At 45.4% G+C, this 16,738-nt stretch overlaps 1 long non-coding RNA gene across 3 annotated transcripts in view; it reads left to right on the top strand.

Annotated features, from left to right (window-relative positions):
* LOC140065673 (uncharacterized) overlaps positions 1–16,738 on the top strand; it is a 51,171-nt gene that overhangs the window by 14,217 nt on the left and 20,216 nt on the right. For 2 of the 3 annotated variants that reach the window (XR_011848014.1, XR_011848013.1), the window contains exon 3: positions 4,353–4,500. The exons of the other annotated variant lie outside the window; for it this stretch is intronic. This is a non-coding gene — a long non-coding RNA (uncharacterized lncRNA). The remainder of the gene's footprint in view (positions 1–4,352; positions 4,501–16,738) is intronic. 3 annotated transcript variants of the gene reach the window in all.

Genomic DNA, 16,738 nt, shown 5'->3' with positions numbered 1-16,738 from the left:
AGAAGACCCGAGAGAGGATCCTGCAGAGATTTTTCTGGCCCGGGGTGTGGGAGGAGGTAAACCGGTATTGTAGCTCCTGCCCTGAGTGCCAACTTACTGCCCCGGTGTCCCACTTCAGGAGTCCTCTGGTACCGTTACCAATCATAGAGGTGCTGTTTGAACGGATTGCAATGGATTTGGTTGGCCCCATAGTCAAGTCCACAAGGGGGCACCAGTACATCCTGGTTATCCTGGACTACGCTATGCGGTATCCAGAGGCAGTCCCGTTAAGGAACACCTCCTCCAAAAACATTGCTAGGGAGCTGTTCCAGGTATTCTCCCGTATAGGCCTCCCCAAGGAAATCTTGACTGACCAAGGAACCCCATTCATGTCTAGAGTAATGAAGGAGATGTGTAAATTACTCCAGGTTAAACAGCTCCGCACCTCTGTATATCATCCTCAGACAGATGGCCTGGTCGAGAGGTTTAACAAGACCTTGAAGGGGATGCTAAAGAGGGTGGTCAGCAAAGATGGGAAGGACTGGGATTGTTTGTTGCCTTATTTGATGTTTGCCATACGTGAAGTTCCCCAGTCCTCCACGGGTTTCTCACCCTTTGAGCTGTTATATGGCCGTTCCCCACGTGGGCTTTTGGATGTAGCTAAGGAGACCTGGGAACAGGAGAGGACCCCCCACCGTAGTGTGATTGAACACGTCTCCCTTATGCAGGACCGCATAGTGGCGGTAATGCCCCTTGTAAAGGAGCACATGACAAGGGCACAAGAGGCCCAGTCTAGGGTCCACAATAGATCAGCCAGACTCAGGACCTTTAACCCAGGCGACAGAGTGCTAGTTCTGGTGCCCACCGTTGAGAGTAAGTTCTTGGCAAAATGGCAAGGTCCATATGAGGTCATGGAGAAAGTGGGGGAGGTTAACTACAAGGTATCTCAGCCGGGGAGGAGGAAACCCGAACAGATATACCACGTGAACCTAAAGCCATGGAGGGAAAGAGAGTCCCTGATGGCCGTGGGAGTAGAAAAAGCGTCTGTCCCCAAGAAGGTGACACCGAAGGTTGGTGTACCCGATGCCAAGGTGCCTGAAGTACGGATCTCGAAGTCAGGCCTGGTGCCAGCACCCGGCCAACCCGGGCAAGTGCCGGGGCCCCGGGGTACTGGAGGGGCCCACTTGGGCCCCCGGATCAATTGTACCAGTGTCGCTATAAGACAGTGTGTCCGCAGGGGGGTGAGGGGGTCAGTGTGTCCGCAGGGGGGTGAGGGGGTCAGTGTGTCCGCAGGGGGGTGAGGGGGTCAGTGTGTCCGCAGGGGGATGTTGGGGTGGTCAGTGTGTCTGCAGGTGGAAGGGAGGCAGTGTGGCCACTGGAGGGCGGCCCACGGAAGGGCCCACTAAGGCCCTGTTGCCCAGGGGCCCACTAAAACCTGGAGCCGGCCCTGCTCGGAGTCCCTCTCCAGGGCCCAGATTCAGGAAGCGAAGGAGTTTGTGCTCCGAAACGTTGATGTGTTCTCTAAGTTACCGGGTCGTACTTCAGTCATCAAGCATGACATCATAACCGAACCCCACATCCGAGTACACCAAAAACCCTACCGGGTCCCTGAAGTGCGCCGGCTTGCCATATCCGAAGAAGTCAGGCAGATGTTAGACCTGGGGGTTATCGAGGAGTCTAAAAGTGACTGGTCGAGTCCTATTGTGTTGATTCCCAAACCTGATGGTTCCCTACGGTTCTGCAATGACTTTAGGAAGTTGAACGAGGTGTCCAAATTTGATTCTTATCCTATGCCCAGAGTTGACGAGTTGATAGAACGACTTGGACAGGCTAGGTTCTTCTCCACCCTTGACCTGACGAAAGGGTATTGGCAGGTACCCCTTACTGACAGGGCCAAAGAGAAGACCGCTTTTGTTACTCCTGATGGGCTTTTTCAGTATGTGGTACTTCCCTTTGGGCTACATGGGGCTCCCGCCACATTCCAGAGGTTAATGGATCTCGTGCTAAAACCTCACCGGAGATATGCCTCGGCCTACCTGGATGACATCATAGTCTATAGTAACGATTGGGAGAGTCATCTAGCCAAGGTAGAAGCAGTGGTAGACTCTCTGAGGGCAGCAGGGTTGACAGCGAACCCGGAAAAATGTGCACTTGGTCTGGAAGAGGCCCGTTACCTGGGGTATTGGGCGAGGTGTCATCAAACCCCAAGTAAATAAAGTGGAGGCGATACAGCAGTGGCCACGACCTATGAGCAAGAAGCAAGTGAGGGCTTTCCTAGGCATAGTGGGCTATTATCGCCGATTTATTCCCGATTTTGCTACAATAGCGGCACCCCTGACTGACCTTACCAAGGGTAGCAGGTCGGTAATGGTAAAGTGGAGTGAAGAGGCTGAGGGGGCGTTTCAGCGACTTAAGACGGTTTTGTGCGAGGGACCGGTACTGATCACCCCTAACTTCACCAAGACCTTTATTGTGCAGACTGATGCTTCTGACGTGGGCTTAGGGGCTGTCCTGTCCCAAGTAGTGGAGGGTGAGGAACATCCCGTGACATTCCTGAGCCGCAAGCTCACACCCCCTGAGAAGAACTATAGCATAGTTGAGAGGAAGTGCTTGGCGATTAAATGGGCTCTGGAATCCCTGAGGTATTACTTGATAGGGCGACAGTTTACACTAGTGACCGATCACTCGCCCCTCACCTGGATGAGTCAGGCCAAAGAGAGGAACACCAGGGTCACAAGGTGGTTCCTAATGTTGCAGAATTTCAAGTTCACGGTAGAACATCGAGCAGGAAAGCTGCATGGGAATGCCGATGCCCTGTCTCGTACCCACTGTCTGATGGCCAAAATTGTTCGCCCCCACAGGGTCAAACAGAGGGGGAGGGTATGTGAGACACTGAAGGGGTTAGCTGTGGATGGGCGGTATGTTTCCCCTAGGTTTTCCTATTATGCAAGGCCTTAGTGCTGAGGTTGTGGTGTCCAGCACCTTGGACACAGGTGGTGGGAACAGCCTAATCAACCTGCATAAAGCCGCTGAGCAGTGCTGAGAGTGTTTTGTGGTGGTGCAGAGCTGAGAGCAAAGTATTTTGTAGTGGTGAGTTAGAGATTCACTGTATAGTTAGCACCCTGACGGGTAGGATGTTATTTGTTTTGTTGCCTGAAAGTGAAGGCTGTTTTATTTTGTTCTTGCTGCAATAAACGCAGGCTAGACCTGTTTTGGACTGTACCCTTGAACTGCATCACAGCACCCCGCTACCACGGTCTCTACTGGGCCAAATCTCCCACAACTATTTATTTAATTTGATTTAAACTTATTATATATTATTATTTATATGGAGCATTATTTTATATGCTTTGCATTAAATGACCTGATAACACCAATCCCACATTTGTGTCGTTTTTCTGGATTTTGACACTTTGCACAATATATATATATACTTTATAGCGACTTTCATTTTTTAATGAGTAGGAGTTCACCATCAATAAGCTGACAAAAGTATGTTGCTTGGATCGCCAGCAAGTGTTTTTTCCCTGCAGCGCCAGCACAAAAGGGACTACCTCTATGATATGAGACCTCCACATTGAGAGAGAAGCACTCTGTAGCTGCTCTGCTTTGGCACAATGGGGGACCGAAATGGATATTTACCCTAATAAAGTACTTGGAAATAAACCAGAAAAAACCTTTAAGGGTTTTTTCAAACTCAATACGTTTTTTTTTCCACGTACAGCTCATATAAAATAACAAAAGGAGTACTACTCACATGACTAATCCCTTGCTACTCCCCTGCTGACGCCTTCTTGGTACTCCGCCAGCCTTTGTTCAATCGGCTCCAGTGATGTCGTTGATCACAACATCTGACCCTTGTTGTCAATCACTGTTTGCAGCAGTGACCTCATTGGTGTTGACACGTCACCGCCATGGCCAGTGACTGACTGCAGCAGTCATGTGTTGAAATGGTACCCTGTGGCAGGGGTCCAGGGAGGCGTCAGCGGGGGACTAGAAAGGAGAGTATTACAGATTATGTTACTTTGCCAGCCATTTATGAAAAATGGAACAACCCTTTAATAAGACACAACTATAACTGTGTTTAGTTTAGAAAACATATTGGCAATACTTTGACACTTTATAAATAAATATTATTATTCTATACATTGAGAAACAATACCTATGTATCTGTTGTACATGGTGAGATGAATGTATATGACTAACAATAGGGAATAAAGGAGCTGTATAACTTTATGTGATCGGTCATCCCCCATGCCTTTTGTCAGGATTCCTGCTGTCCCTGTATTGACTTATTTATTAGAACTTTAAATCTTTCTTTTACTCAAGTCTTTGCCAGAGGACACTAAAAATTCTCTGTTCTCTTAGAACAGGATCTCCCAAAGGACAAGGGGTTTTATCCACAGAACTGCCCTGGCACTGAGAGGCACATGTGAAAGACACTGAGATAGAGCTGCTGCAGGCAAAAGCTATTTAATTTCCAATCATATAGAGACTGCAGGTTTAGAGGGCCGTATGCAGGTAAGATAGTGATTAGCTACAGTAATCTATAATTCTTCCCAGCCAGCATGCCTAACTTTCTTAGAGGTCAGACGATGCCCCTAGTATATAGTCAGCCATCCCCTGTCCCCAGTATATAGCCAGCAGCCCCTCCCTCCAGTATATAGCCTGCAGCCCATACCCCCATCTCGAGGTATATCCAACCAATAATAAAAAAAACAACAACTCTGTACTTACTTTCTGATGCCCCTCATAGGTCCTCTTCTTTCTTGTGATGCTCTGGGTCCATGTGCCTGTCAGTACTGTCGCACACACCAGCCAGCCCCTGCCCCCAGTATATAGCCAGCAGCCCCTGCCCCAGTATATAGCCAACTATATTACACTATTACACGTGATAGCAGATCATACTGATCCATCAGTACCTGCAAACAATCTGACATTTAAACATTTTTTATATTTATGGCATATCCAATTGACACTGGCAACCACTCCATTCAAAAAGGTTGGGGGATGGGGTCACCCTAATCTTTCTTCTAAAGACAGGTATTGGTCCCATGAGTGTGTGTTTGTTTTCCTCAAGGGACTATGAGATAATGTGCATGGGTAATACTAGACATAGCCCCACTTGACCCCACCTTGTAGCTTCCAATCATGGAGCAGCAACTTCACCTACCATGATATTGGGGAAATCCAGATTCCACAAAATAAATAACAACTGCTGGAAATTTATAAATTGAATGAGGACTTTCACTCAATCTTCCATACAGGCTTCATCTTGTTTTGAGTAAAACAAGATTTTTGGAGTATCTCCCAAATGCGGGTCTCTCCCTCACCTCCATTCTCCCGAATATACAGTAATTCATGCCAAACAATACCAATACTCAAGGTTTACATTGTATGCCCACATGGATAAAGGGAATAAACTAATGACCCATATCCTTAAAGGAATAAGAGAGGTGAACTTCATTTCTAATCTTTAATCTTGTTATCATATTGAATAATAAAATTAATTTGTAATATGTACATCACATATCATCTGTTAATTATACTTTACCTCTATTCATAATACAATAAAAAAGATTTATACAAATAAATAAATCATTAAATCAACAAACTGTCTCTCTTAATATAATAAGATACCCAGTTTACTTTCTTTGAAGCAACTGGTCAATTCAGCAAATCGACCATGACATCCTAGGGCAGATTCATAATATCCATATTGAACCAATTCTATAATTTTTTTTCTAGATGTACAACATCCCCCACCAGGGCCTAACCTTTTTCGGTGGCTGTAGACAGCCGGGGCCCAGAATACCATAGTGGCTGGCTTATGCGGCCTTGGGCATGCTATGGTCATGGTGCTTGGTATTGGGACTGGAGGACGGGCCTACAGCCTGGTAGGTCTCCAGCAAGTGGTGTGTGCAAGAAATATGGAGTGAGAGCCTGATGCAATGTTTTTCTCCCTGGGGCAACCCCTGAGATGGAGCATGGGGAGCCCTTGATGGTGAGGCAGCCTGATCCAGAGATTACATGGAGGCACGTTGTGCAAAACAACTTACAGTTCTTTATTCGACTTTAAATGGCAGGCAACGGACAAACAGTAGCAGCAGATTCAGCAAGCTTGAAGGCTGATGGAGATAGCTTGTCCTCAGGAAGGTTGCTCACAGCCTGGTATGAAGGAAATTACTGCTGGTATTCCAAGCTTGTTGGCTATAGCGCCCAAAAAAGGATATCTCGGAGTTCCGATCTTAAAATTAATCTTGTGCTTTATTTCATAAAAATTAATAAAACATGAATAAAAATTGCGACACGTTTCGGTTCTGTAGTAGAAACTTCTTCAGGCAAAAAACATAAATCTTACATTGTGTTGTTCAGTATAAATACATTTACACAGGGCTGGGCTGGTAAAGATGGAGCCAAGTCCAGATGGTGGACTCTGCTCTGGGTCTTCTCTGACTTGCCCTGGGTGCCAGGCAGCTTGCCTTGACACTTCTACTTCCTGACAGGAGCTGCAGACTGGACCTTGTTTCTCACTGACTTGCAGCAGGTCTGTCTCTCTGTTTTGCTTGCTGGAACTAACATGTTCCAAAATGGAGTCTCTCACTCTGACCATGTGCTCCCGTCCACAGGAGAGGTGGTTCTACCATTGCCATAGGGGGCTTCCTCTACACCTAGAGGAGAGCCAATTGTACCATCACCATAGACAGGGGGCATTCTCTACACCTAGAGGAGATGTAGTTCTACCATCACCATAGACAGGGGGCATCCTCTACACCTAGAGGAGAGGAGGTTCTACCATCACCATAGACAGGGGGCATCCTCTACTCCTAGAGGAGAGGAGGTTCTACCATCACCATAGACGGCGGGCATCCTCTACACCTAGAGGAGAGGAGGTTCTACCATCACCATAGACGGGGGGCATCCTCTACACCTAGAGGAGAGGAGGTTCTACCATCACCATAGACAGGGGGCATCCTCTACACCTAGAGGAGAGGAGGTTCTACCATCACCATAGACAGGGGGCATCCTCTACACCTAGAGGAGAGGAGGTTCTACCATCACCATAGACAAGGGGCATCCTCTACTCCTAGAGGAGAGGAGGTTCTACCATCACCATAGACAGGGGGCATCCTCTACACCTAGAGGAGAGGAGGTTCTACCATCACCATAGACAGGGGGCATCCTCTACACCTAGAGGAGAGGAGGTTCTACCATCATCATAGACAGGGGGCATCCTCTACACCTAGAGGAGAGGAGGTTCTACCATCGCTATAGACGGGGATTCTTTACTGTAAGAGGTTGTTATGGCGGATACTTTGTATATGATCAAGAAGGGCCTGGATGCCTTTCTGTAGAGCAAAAATATCATGGGTTATGGGGAAAAAAACCACTTGTTTAATTCTTAAAGGTTGGACTTGATGGACCTGTGTCTTTTTCCAACCTTAAATGCTATGATACTATGAATATTGCTAAATTTACAGATTTGCGTTTATACTGTTTCTTTCTTAATTTACTTACTTGATTACAGTCTTGTGAGCCTTAGTAGGTCATAATTATCTTTTTGTATGTTATGCTCATATGGGGAAAAGCGCCTGAATCCTGATGTACTTTGGAATCAATGGGGTTAAATCAGACAGATGAAGGCCAGAAACTGGTCCTTTTGGCCTATGTCTGGTTAGTATACAGCTTTACAGTGCCTAAAATAGTAGACTGTGCTATTCCATTTAATGTTACCCATTTAATATTTATGACAGATGATATTTTTAGTGTACTGTATATGTCCTGGCCTATAAAGCTGTAGACAGACTATTATGCACAGATGACTATAGTCTTACACAATATTCCATGTGTGGGACTATTATCAATTCATACCCAGGATTTTAGTGGTTCTAAACCTTCCTATAATACGGTTCCTTATGTTGTGGTGACCGCCAACCATAAAATTCTTTTTGTTGCTACTTCATAACTCTAATCTTGCTACTGTTATGAATCGTGATTGGAAACTCATCTATAATCAGTAGTAACTCCTCATACAACCATAAATTGAGGGCCGGCACAGCAATACGAAACTGGGCATTAGAGCCAAAGATGCATCCAATAGCAACCAATATATAACAAGAGTAACACGAAGACAAGTTAGGCCCTATCCACGGGATAGGGCATAACTTACTGATCATCGGGGTCTCAGTGCAGATTGTAAAAACGAGGGGTCCCACTGACCTTTTTTTACTGTATTTGCAGACCATACGGGCTTCTCGTCCTACCAATTACAGCAATATAGCTGCATCGCAATATGTTGCCACCTGGATGAAAGCCTGTATGCAAATGAGCCTGCGCAAGTGTAGTGTGCAGAAAGCCTGGGCTGCGTTCACACATTCAAATGGAAGAGGAACAGATCGTCTTTCCAAAGCGTTCAAAAAGCAACAAAAAATGCAATGTGTGAACATGGCCACAGGCTGCATTCACACCTTGCATTTGCAGCACGTTCAGAAACGCAATGAAAATATACATGGGGGTGGCTCGCACATATCGATGAAGCAGCTGGTGGGCCCCCAGAATTAATTTCACTGGTGGGCCCTTGGCACCCCAGTCCGACCCTGCTCGGTAAGGTATCTGTGAAAATCAATGAACCACAGACGTGAAAAAGAACACCTTTGTGAAAGAGCCCCAAGTCTGTCTTCACTTAATTGTGCTTGGTCTGTGGAATCGGACCCATCTCCTAGTAAGATCCCACCGATGGATCACAGAACACTGGAAGGGAGTCCTTGCATTATAAGGAAATAAATGCAAGGACTTCCTGTCTGCTGGCTGAATTTGGAGTTTATCTATGAATTATCTATGATGCAAGGACTCCCTGTCTGCTGTCTGAATTTGGAGTTCTTGCATTATATTTATCTACGATGCAAGGACTCTTGCCTAGTGCACTGTGCTCAGTTTGTGGGATCTGATTAGCACATGAGTCTGATTCTACACAGTAAGCAGTTCCCTACACTATTCAATAATAAACAGTCAGGATGGAGATCTGATTTTTTTTTTTAATTTTCTACATACTTTCTTTAAAGGTATTAAAACATGGTTACTACAACTAAACTACAGATGCATTTACACTGAAAGACTTGCCATTGGTTTACATGCAAAACACACAGGGGAAGATATATCATACCATACCAATGTTATTTATCATACAATTGTTGAAATATTGGACGGAGTTTCACATGGCTTGTACCCATTTTCGACATTTATGTTTGGGGGCAGCCCAGGGTGTGAACGACCTTATGTGCTGTATTTACGAGAATATCTCCTGGAAAACTGTCGAAAAAATTTTGCTGGGCTGAGATATAATTCCCTCGGAGGAGCACACCTCCGGATATACTGAGAGACTGGAACCTCTTAGTGTATATGATTTGCAGTATGTTGACAAGGGGTGTAATTTAAGATTATTGTTCTGTACATCAGTCTTAATAAATTCCCCCCATTGGGTTCACCTGTATGCCAAATATTAACGGAAGATATGAGCAACTGGAGACGTCTGACCACTTTTAGCCACTTCTTCACTTATTATTACCCTCCTAAGCTTGTAAATTCCAGTGGGTTGAGATGAAACAAAAGTAGGGGACTAATAAGCATCATAAGTAGTAGAGAGGGGATCTGTATGATTAATTATTGTTTTACACCATTTATTTTTTACAAAAAAGTGTATTGTCCCCATGGTCCTCTATAATTGGACATCCCAGACATCTGATGGATAAAGTGCTCTCTTATTCTAGGTAGGGAGATTGTTCTTTCTTCTTCTTTTAAAAATAAGTTATAGTGGTGGTAACATCTTATAATATATCATGCTTGAGCTGGGGTAGGGGTGGCGTAACATCCAGGGATGAGCAAGTGCCATGATTCTTTAATTATATCATGGGGCACATTTACTTATCTGTCCCGTCACAATCCCCGCCATGAGTTGTCCGACGAGGATTCTGGTCTGCCACGATTCACTAAGATTGTGCGTCCAATTTCCTGCATCTGTGGTTCCCCCCGCTGAAGTCCGCCAGAGTTCACCTTCTTCTTCCCAGTGCATGTGAGTGCTGATCTTGCGTCACAATTTGCTTTTTAAATTCCGCGGTTTGTCTGAATAAGTCGGGTTGTCGACGTCCACGCCCTCACGATTTGTGTAGCGTGCAAGCCGGCACCAATGCGACACAATCCAATCGCGTGCACCAAAAACCCGGGGCAGTTCAGTGCAAAACGGAAAAAATTTGCAAAACCCGGCGAAAATGCGGTGTTCTGACCCTTAGTAATTGTGCCCCTGTGTGTTTAGCCCCCCTCCTCCCCCTCCTGTCCTTCCAGAACTGGATGAAACTATCCCTTAAAGTCATCATTCTATGAGCCAATACCTTATGGATTTCGACCTTTCAGCTAGAAAAGGATCCCAGTAACGGCTAAAAAGAACTGGAATTGCCATTCTGAATTCAATGGCACATTATTGACCTGATAGAACTTTTCCCTTCTTTTTTTTTTTCTTTTTTCCATACCCCTTCTTTTCCCTTCTCCTTTCTCCTGTGGGCCCCAGACCCAATGTTTGTATTGTTGACCCTGTGTTGGGGTTTTGTTTTCCTATAAAATAAATACAGTTTAAAAAAAAGTTATAGCGAATAGTCATTTTTTATAATATTGTCAGAATTAACTTTAATTCTCAGTTACAAGATAATGGGGCACATTTACTTACCCGGTCCGATGAGTTCACAGAAAGTGCATTGCCTGTTGATAATGCAATCTGCCGTGATTCACTAAGATCGTGCGCCCGATATCGTGCAGGTGCCGCTTCCCTGCTCAGGTCCATCGGAGTTCACCTTCTTCTTTCTGGTGCATGTAAGTGCATTGTCCTGCGACACAATTTGAAAGTTAAATCCCGCGCTCAGTCTGAATCAGTCGGATCGTCCGACCCCTGACTTCTGTCACATGGAAGCCAGTGCAGCGTGCGACACAATCCCAGCGCAGACACCTATTAAATACCCGTCAAAGCTGTTGCAATCCCCGAAAATGGCGAACAGTCCGACGAAAGTGCGATCCGCGACCCTTAGTAAATAAGCTCCAATGGCTCCCATTTAATGTAAAAACAATGCACAGCCTGAACTTTTGTCCTGAGTTTTGAACCACCTAAAATATTCTCATTAGAAAAACCCCTAATTACACCAAACAGGTAAGAAATAAAAAAACAATACATAAAAACCTCAAAGCATAAATTTGTGTGACAATGTGAGCGATCATTCTTCATTTTTGTTCAAGTGATACATTTTATAGAGGTCTACCAATGCTAAAGCCTCTTCATCTTCTGTAGAGCTGTTTGTATTATTTTAGATTAACATCCTTCCCAACCACACCATAAATATTTCCCTTAAATCTTTGTGTCCTGGATTTCCGTCTAGCGCTGGAAGTAATGAATAAGCCATCTATGGATATTTTACTGTGGGTTTTTATGTATTATATAATACAACATAATTTAATGAAAAAGAAAGGGAACTAGATAGAGACCAAGAGTTAGAAGGGGTTTCATAGTGTGAATTTTCTCTTCACGATTCTCGCTTCTATAAATAGGCTTCTCGGTGCGCTAGTGAGAGAATGTCTGTCCGAAGGGCACACCGTGTCCTGCCTCAAGAGCCCTGGAGATGCATTTCATGGCAGGAAGCTCTCAAGGCAGAGCAGCGAAACCTTCTGTGTCCAACTGTGCGGTGAGGGTTGTGGAGAAACAGATGGAGACGGAGCAAACAGGCAGTAACCAAGACCTGAAATGTTTTTGAAAAATCTTAGTTCGAGAATAGTTGTAGTTTACTTCTGCAGATCCAATACTATTGTGTATGCTAAGACCAATTTTGTGAAATTGGGTGTTTAAAAAAAAAGAAGAAAATTGCTAAATTGTCAATCAAACATTTTTTTGTCATATTTTGCATAAGAATTGTCTTGCACTCAACTTATTAAGGGTTTAAAACCATTTTTAGAAACTTTTACGAGTAGTACAACAAAAGGGAGGTGGCTCTGTAGGAATAGAGCAATGCAGACATTGGGAGAGATTTATTATACGCCTGCACTTGTGCGCCGGTGCATGATGGAGGCTCTGCCACTTCGGAATTGCCAGATACATATAGATGCTTTGGCTGCTAGCTACCATAGTTTTGAGCAAAACCCTTGTAAATGTTCAAGGTGAACATTTGCATGGTGTTGGTGGTGTGCCGGTGCGGGGCAGGAATGCCCCGCAATGGCCCACTCTGCTGCCGACCGCGCCCCCCTTCATGCCCCTACATGCCCCCTTGGTGAAGAGCTGGTTCAAAAAGGATAAAACCACATGATCATGACTAAGACGCTGTTGCGTCGAAACGCGTAGATCTTTGCACTGTCCATTTTTTTGTATTGCGATTGCCTAAATAAAGAACATTTTTAATGAAGTTACGTGGAGGTGTATGAAGTGCTGCCAAACCGTGCTTTGCTAAAAATATTACAATCCATTGTATAGAACTGAAGAAAAACCTAAGGGACCATGATTGAGAAAGATGTAAAACATCTTTCATTGTAACTGAATTAGTGAAGTGCTGCAATTTTTTTGGCAATTGTAAAATGTTGGGTCTCTTTAACCAGGATTAACAAGCTGCGAGCACCCTCCACATTTTATTCTCTATTATTAGAGCACTGTCAATTTAAATTTAGGCTTTTCAATACTTTTTAAAGGATGGGTCATTATGAGATGGGTCATTACTTTGTGATTGGTGAGGGTCCAACACCTAACACAGACAGCTCAGTTCTTAGTGTTATGGATGAACTGAGTTGTTGCGGATTAGCTCTCTCTGTATCAGCTGCTGAGTACCTCTAATCTGTAATGTGTGTTGTATCCCACAAATCTGATACTGAGGACCTATTCTGTGGATATTTTACTTATAATTTTAGCTCTTTAGTGTCATAACCGCTATAAAAAAAATATTTCATTCCAAATAAAACCTTCATGAAATAGAGCTTCACATAATCTACTTGGAGGCCTCTTGCCCTGGCTGTTTGCCGGTCTTGTGTTAAGCCGCAAGCCACAATCGGGTGGCAGTCCCTTTGACAGATATGTGGTAAAACAGACAAACTTCAAAGAATAAAGATAAGTACAAATCAGGTCAAAACCTAGAGGGCAGTAAGGTACAAAATCAGTAAGCAAGAGAATAGTCAAAGAACAGTCAAATATCAGAGAATCAGAATAACCAAGAGTAACATCAGAGTGTAAGCTTATAAGCCAGTACAAACAATCACAAGCAATGAGCACTATAAATGGAGTGCCCCAAACAGTCCCTGTAGAAGATTGATCTGAAGGTCTTATTGGCCTCAGCAATACAAATTCTGCCATGCAAACGCTCCACAAGCCTTCAGCAGAACGGGTAAGGTGGGTGGAGACTAGAGATGAGCGAACATACTCGTCCGAGCTTGATGCTCGTTCGAGCATTAGCGTACTCGAAACTGCTCGTTGCTCGGACGAATACTTCGCCCGCTCGAGAAAATGGCAGCTCCTGCCGTTTTGCTTTTTGGTGGCCAGAAACAGAGCCAATCACAAGCCAGGAGACTCTGCACTCCACCCAGCATGACGTGGTACCCTTACACGTCGATAGCAGTGGTTGGCTGGCCAGATCAGGTGACCCTGGGATAGACTAGCCGCTGCCCGTGCTGCTCGGATCATTCTGTGTCTGGATGCCGCTAGGGAGAGAGCTGCTGCTGGTCAGGGACAGCGTTAGGGTGCTAGTAGATTACTGTTAGGCAGGAGTGATTCAACAAGAACCCAACAGCCCTTCTTAGGGCTACAATAATGTTATACTTTTTTTTTTTTTGTTTGCTTGTGGCTGGGCTTGCTGGCACTAGTAGTGCAGCTAGTACCATATTGTGAGGAATTTGCAGGGGGACTTGCTACCGTTGTGTTTAGCTCTTAGTGACACACATATCCACCCCAAAGGAGAATCCAAACGGCTTACTTACGCCTACAATAGCGTTATATATATTTTATTTCTGGTTGATCTGCTGGTGGCTGTCCTTGCTGCAGTGCATATACTAGCCAATTGTGAGGAATTTGGAGTGAGACTTGCGACCGCTGTGTTTAGCGCTTAGTGAGGCACATATCCATCGCAAAGACCGAAGTGGGAAAATTTATTAGGGGTTAGATTTCAATTAGGCACAGTCTGCCATTTCCTTTTTATTTTCCTTTTATTTTTTCATAACTCAGCGTCATCTCATCAGTGTGCTTTCATACTTGGCTAGAAAATAGCCAAAGGAGAATCCAAACGGCTTACTTACGCCTACAATAGCGTTATATATATTTTATTTCTGGTTGATCTGCTGGTGGCTGTCCTTGCTGCAGTGCATATACTAGCCAATTGTGAGGAATTTGGAGTGAGACTTGCGACCGCTGTGTTTAGCGCTTAGTGACGCACATATCCATCGCAAAGACTGAAGTGGGAAAATTTATTAGGGGTTGGATTTCAATTAGGCACAGTCTGCCATTTCCTTTTTATTTTCCTTTTATTTTTTCATAACTCAGCGTCATCTCATCAGTGTGCTTTCATACTTGGCTAGAAAATAGCCAAAGGAGAATCCAAACGGCTTACTTACGCCTACAATAGCGTTATATATATTTTATTTCTGGTTGATCTGCTGGTGGCTGTCCTTGCTGCAGTGCATATACTAGCCAATTGTGAGGAATTTGGAGTGAGACTTGCGACCGCTGTGTTTAGCGCTTAGTGACGCACATATCCATCGCAAAGACTGAAGTGGGAAAATTTATTAGGGGTTGGATTTCAATTAGGCACAGTCTGCCATTTCCTTTTTATTTTCCTTTTATTTTTTCATAACTCAGCGTCATCTCATCAGTGTGCTTTCATACTTGGCTAGAAAATAGCCAAAGGAGAATCCAAACGGCTTACTTACGCCTACAATAGCGTTATATATATTTTATTTCTGGTTGATCTGCTGGTGGCTGTCCTTGCTGCAGTGCATATACTAGCCAATTGTGAGGAATTTGGAGTGAGACTTGCGACCGCTGTGTTTAGCGCTTAGTGACGCACATATCCATCACAAAGACCGAAGTGGGAAAATTTATTAGGGGTTGGATTTCAATTAGGCACAGTCTGCCATTTCCTTTTTATTTTCCTTTTATTTTTTCATAACTCAGCGTCATCTCATCAGTGTGCTTTCATACTTGGCTAGAAAATAGCCATAGCAATAGGATAGCATTGTTTGGTTTTAAAAACTAAAAAACACAAAAAAAAACTAAAAAACACAAAAAACAGTTAAAAAAAAAATTAAAGTTATATAACTTTCATTTTCAAAATGTTTAACCCGAGGGCTAGGGGTAGAGGACGAGGACGAGGGCGGGGACGTGGGCGTCCATCTACTGCAGGGGTCAGAGGCCGTGGTCCTGGGTGGGGTGAGACACCACCTGCTGATGAGGGAGCAGGGGAACGCCGCAGAGCTACACTCCCTAGGTTCATTATGTCTGAAGTTACTGGGACTCGTGGTAGAGCACTGTTGAGGCCAGAACAGTGCGAACAGGTGATGTCGTGGATTGCCGACAATGCTTCGAGCAATTTGTCCACCAGTCAGTCTTCCACGCAGTCCACCCATGTCACCGAAATCGGCACTCCTCCAGCTCCTGCACCTCAGCCTCCTCCCCCCCAGTCTGCCCCCTCCCAGGAAAATTTGGCATTTGAACCGCCATACTCTGAGGAACTGTTTTCTGGACCCTTCCCACAGTCACAAACCACTTGTCCGGTTGCTGCTGAGCAATTTTCCGATGCCCAGGTTTTCCACCAGTCGCAGTCTGTGGGTGATGCTGACCTTCTTGACGTAGTGGAAGAAGTGTGTAAAGAGGTGTCCGACGATGAGGAGACACGGTTGTCAGACAGTGGTGAAGTTGTTGTCAGGGCAGGAAGTCCGAGGGGGGAGCAGACTGAGGGATCGGAGGATGATGAGGTGACAGACCCAAGCTGGGTTGAGAGGCCGGGTGAACACAGTGCTTCTGAGACGGAGGAGAGTCCTATAGCAGAACAGGTTGGAAGAGGCAGTGGTGGGGCCAGACGGAGAGGCAGGGCCAGAGCAGGTGCATCAGTGTAAATGTGTCACGTAGTGAAGCTCCCGTGGCGAGGGCTCCCGCGGCGAGGGCTAGATTTTCAGAAGTCTGGAGGTTCTTTAAGGAAACACCGGATGACCGACGGACTGTGGTGTGCAACGTTTGCCAAACCAGGATCAGCAGGGGTTCCACCACTACTAGCTTAACTACCACCAGTATGCGCAGGCATATGAATGCTAAACACCCGAATCAGTGGCACCAAGCCCGTTCACCTCCGGCCGTGCACACCACTGCTCCTTCCCCTGTGTCAGCTGATAGTCAGCCCCCTGCCCAGGACCCTGGCACAAAAACCCCATCGTCGCCTCCATGATCCTCCACAGCATCCACCAGCGTTCAGCTCTCCATACCCCAGACGCTGGAGCGGAAAAGAAAATATAGTGCAACCCACCCGCACGCCCAAGCCCTTAATGTCCACATCTCCAGATTGCTTAGCCTGGAGATGCTGCCCTATAGGCTAGTAGAGACCGAGGCCTTTCGCAACCTCATGGCGGCGGCCGCCCCTCGGTATTCGGTCCCCAGCCGCCACTACTTTTCCTGATGTGCCGTCCCAGCCCTGCACCAGCACGTGTCAGACAACATCATCCGTGCCCTGACCAACGCCGTTTCTGACAAGGTCCACCTGACCAC

This window comes from Engystomops pustulosus, chromosome 6, assembly GCF_040894005.1.
Source record: "Engystomops pustulosus chromosome 6, aEngPut4.maternal, whole genome shotgun sequence".
Classification (NCBI taxonomy): Eukaryota; Metazoa; Chordata; class Amphibia; order Anura; family Leptodactylidae; genus Engystomops; species Engystomops pustulosus.
The sequence above is the reverse complement of the archived record's forward strand: the minus strand, read 5'-3'. Positions and strand labels throughout refer to the sequence as shown.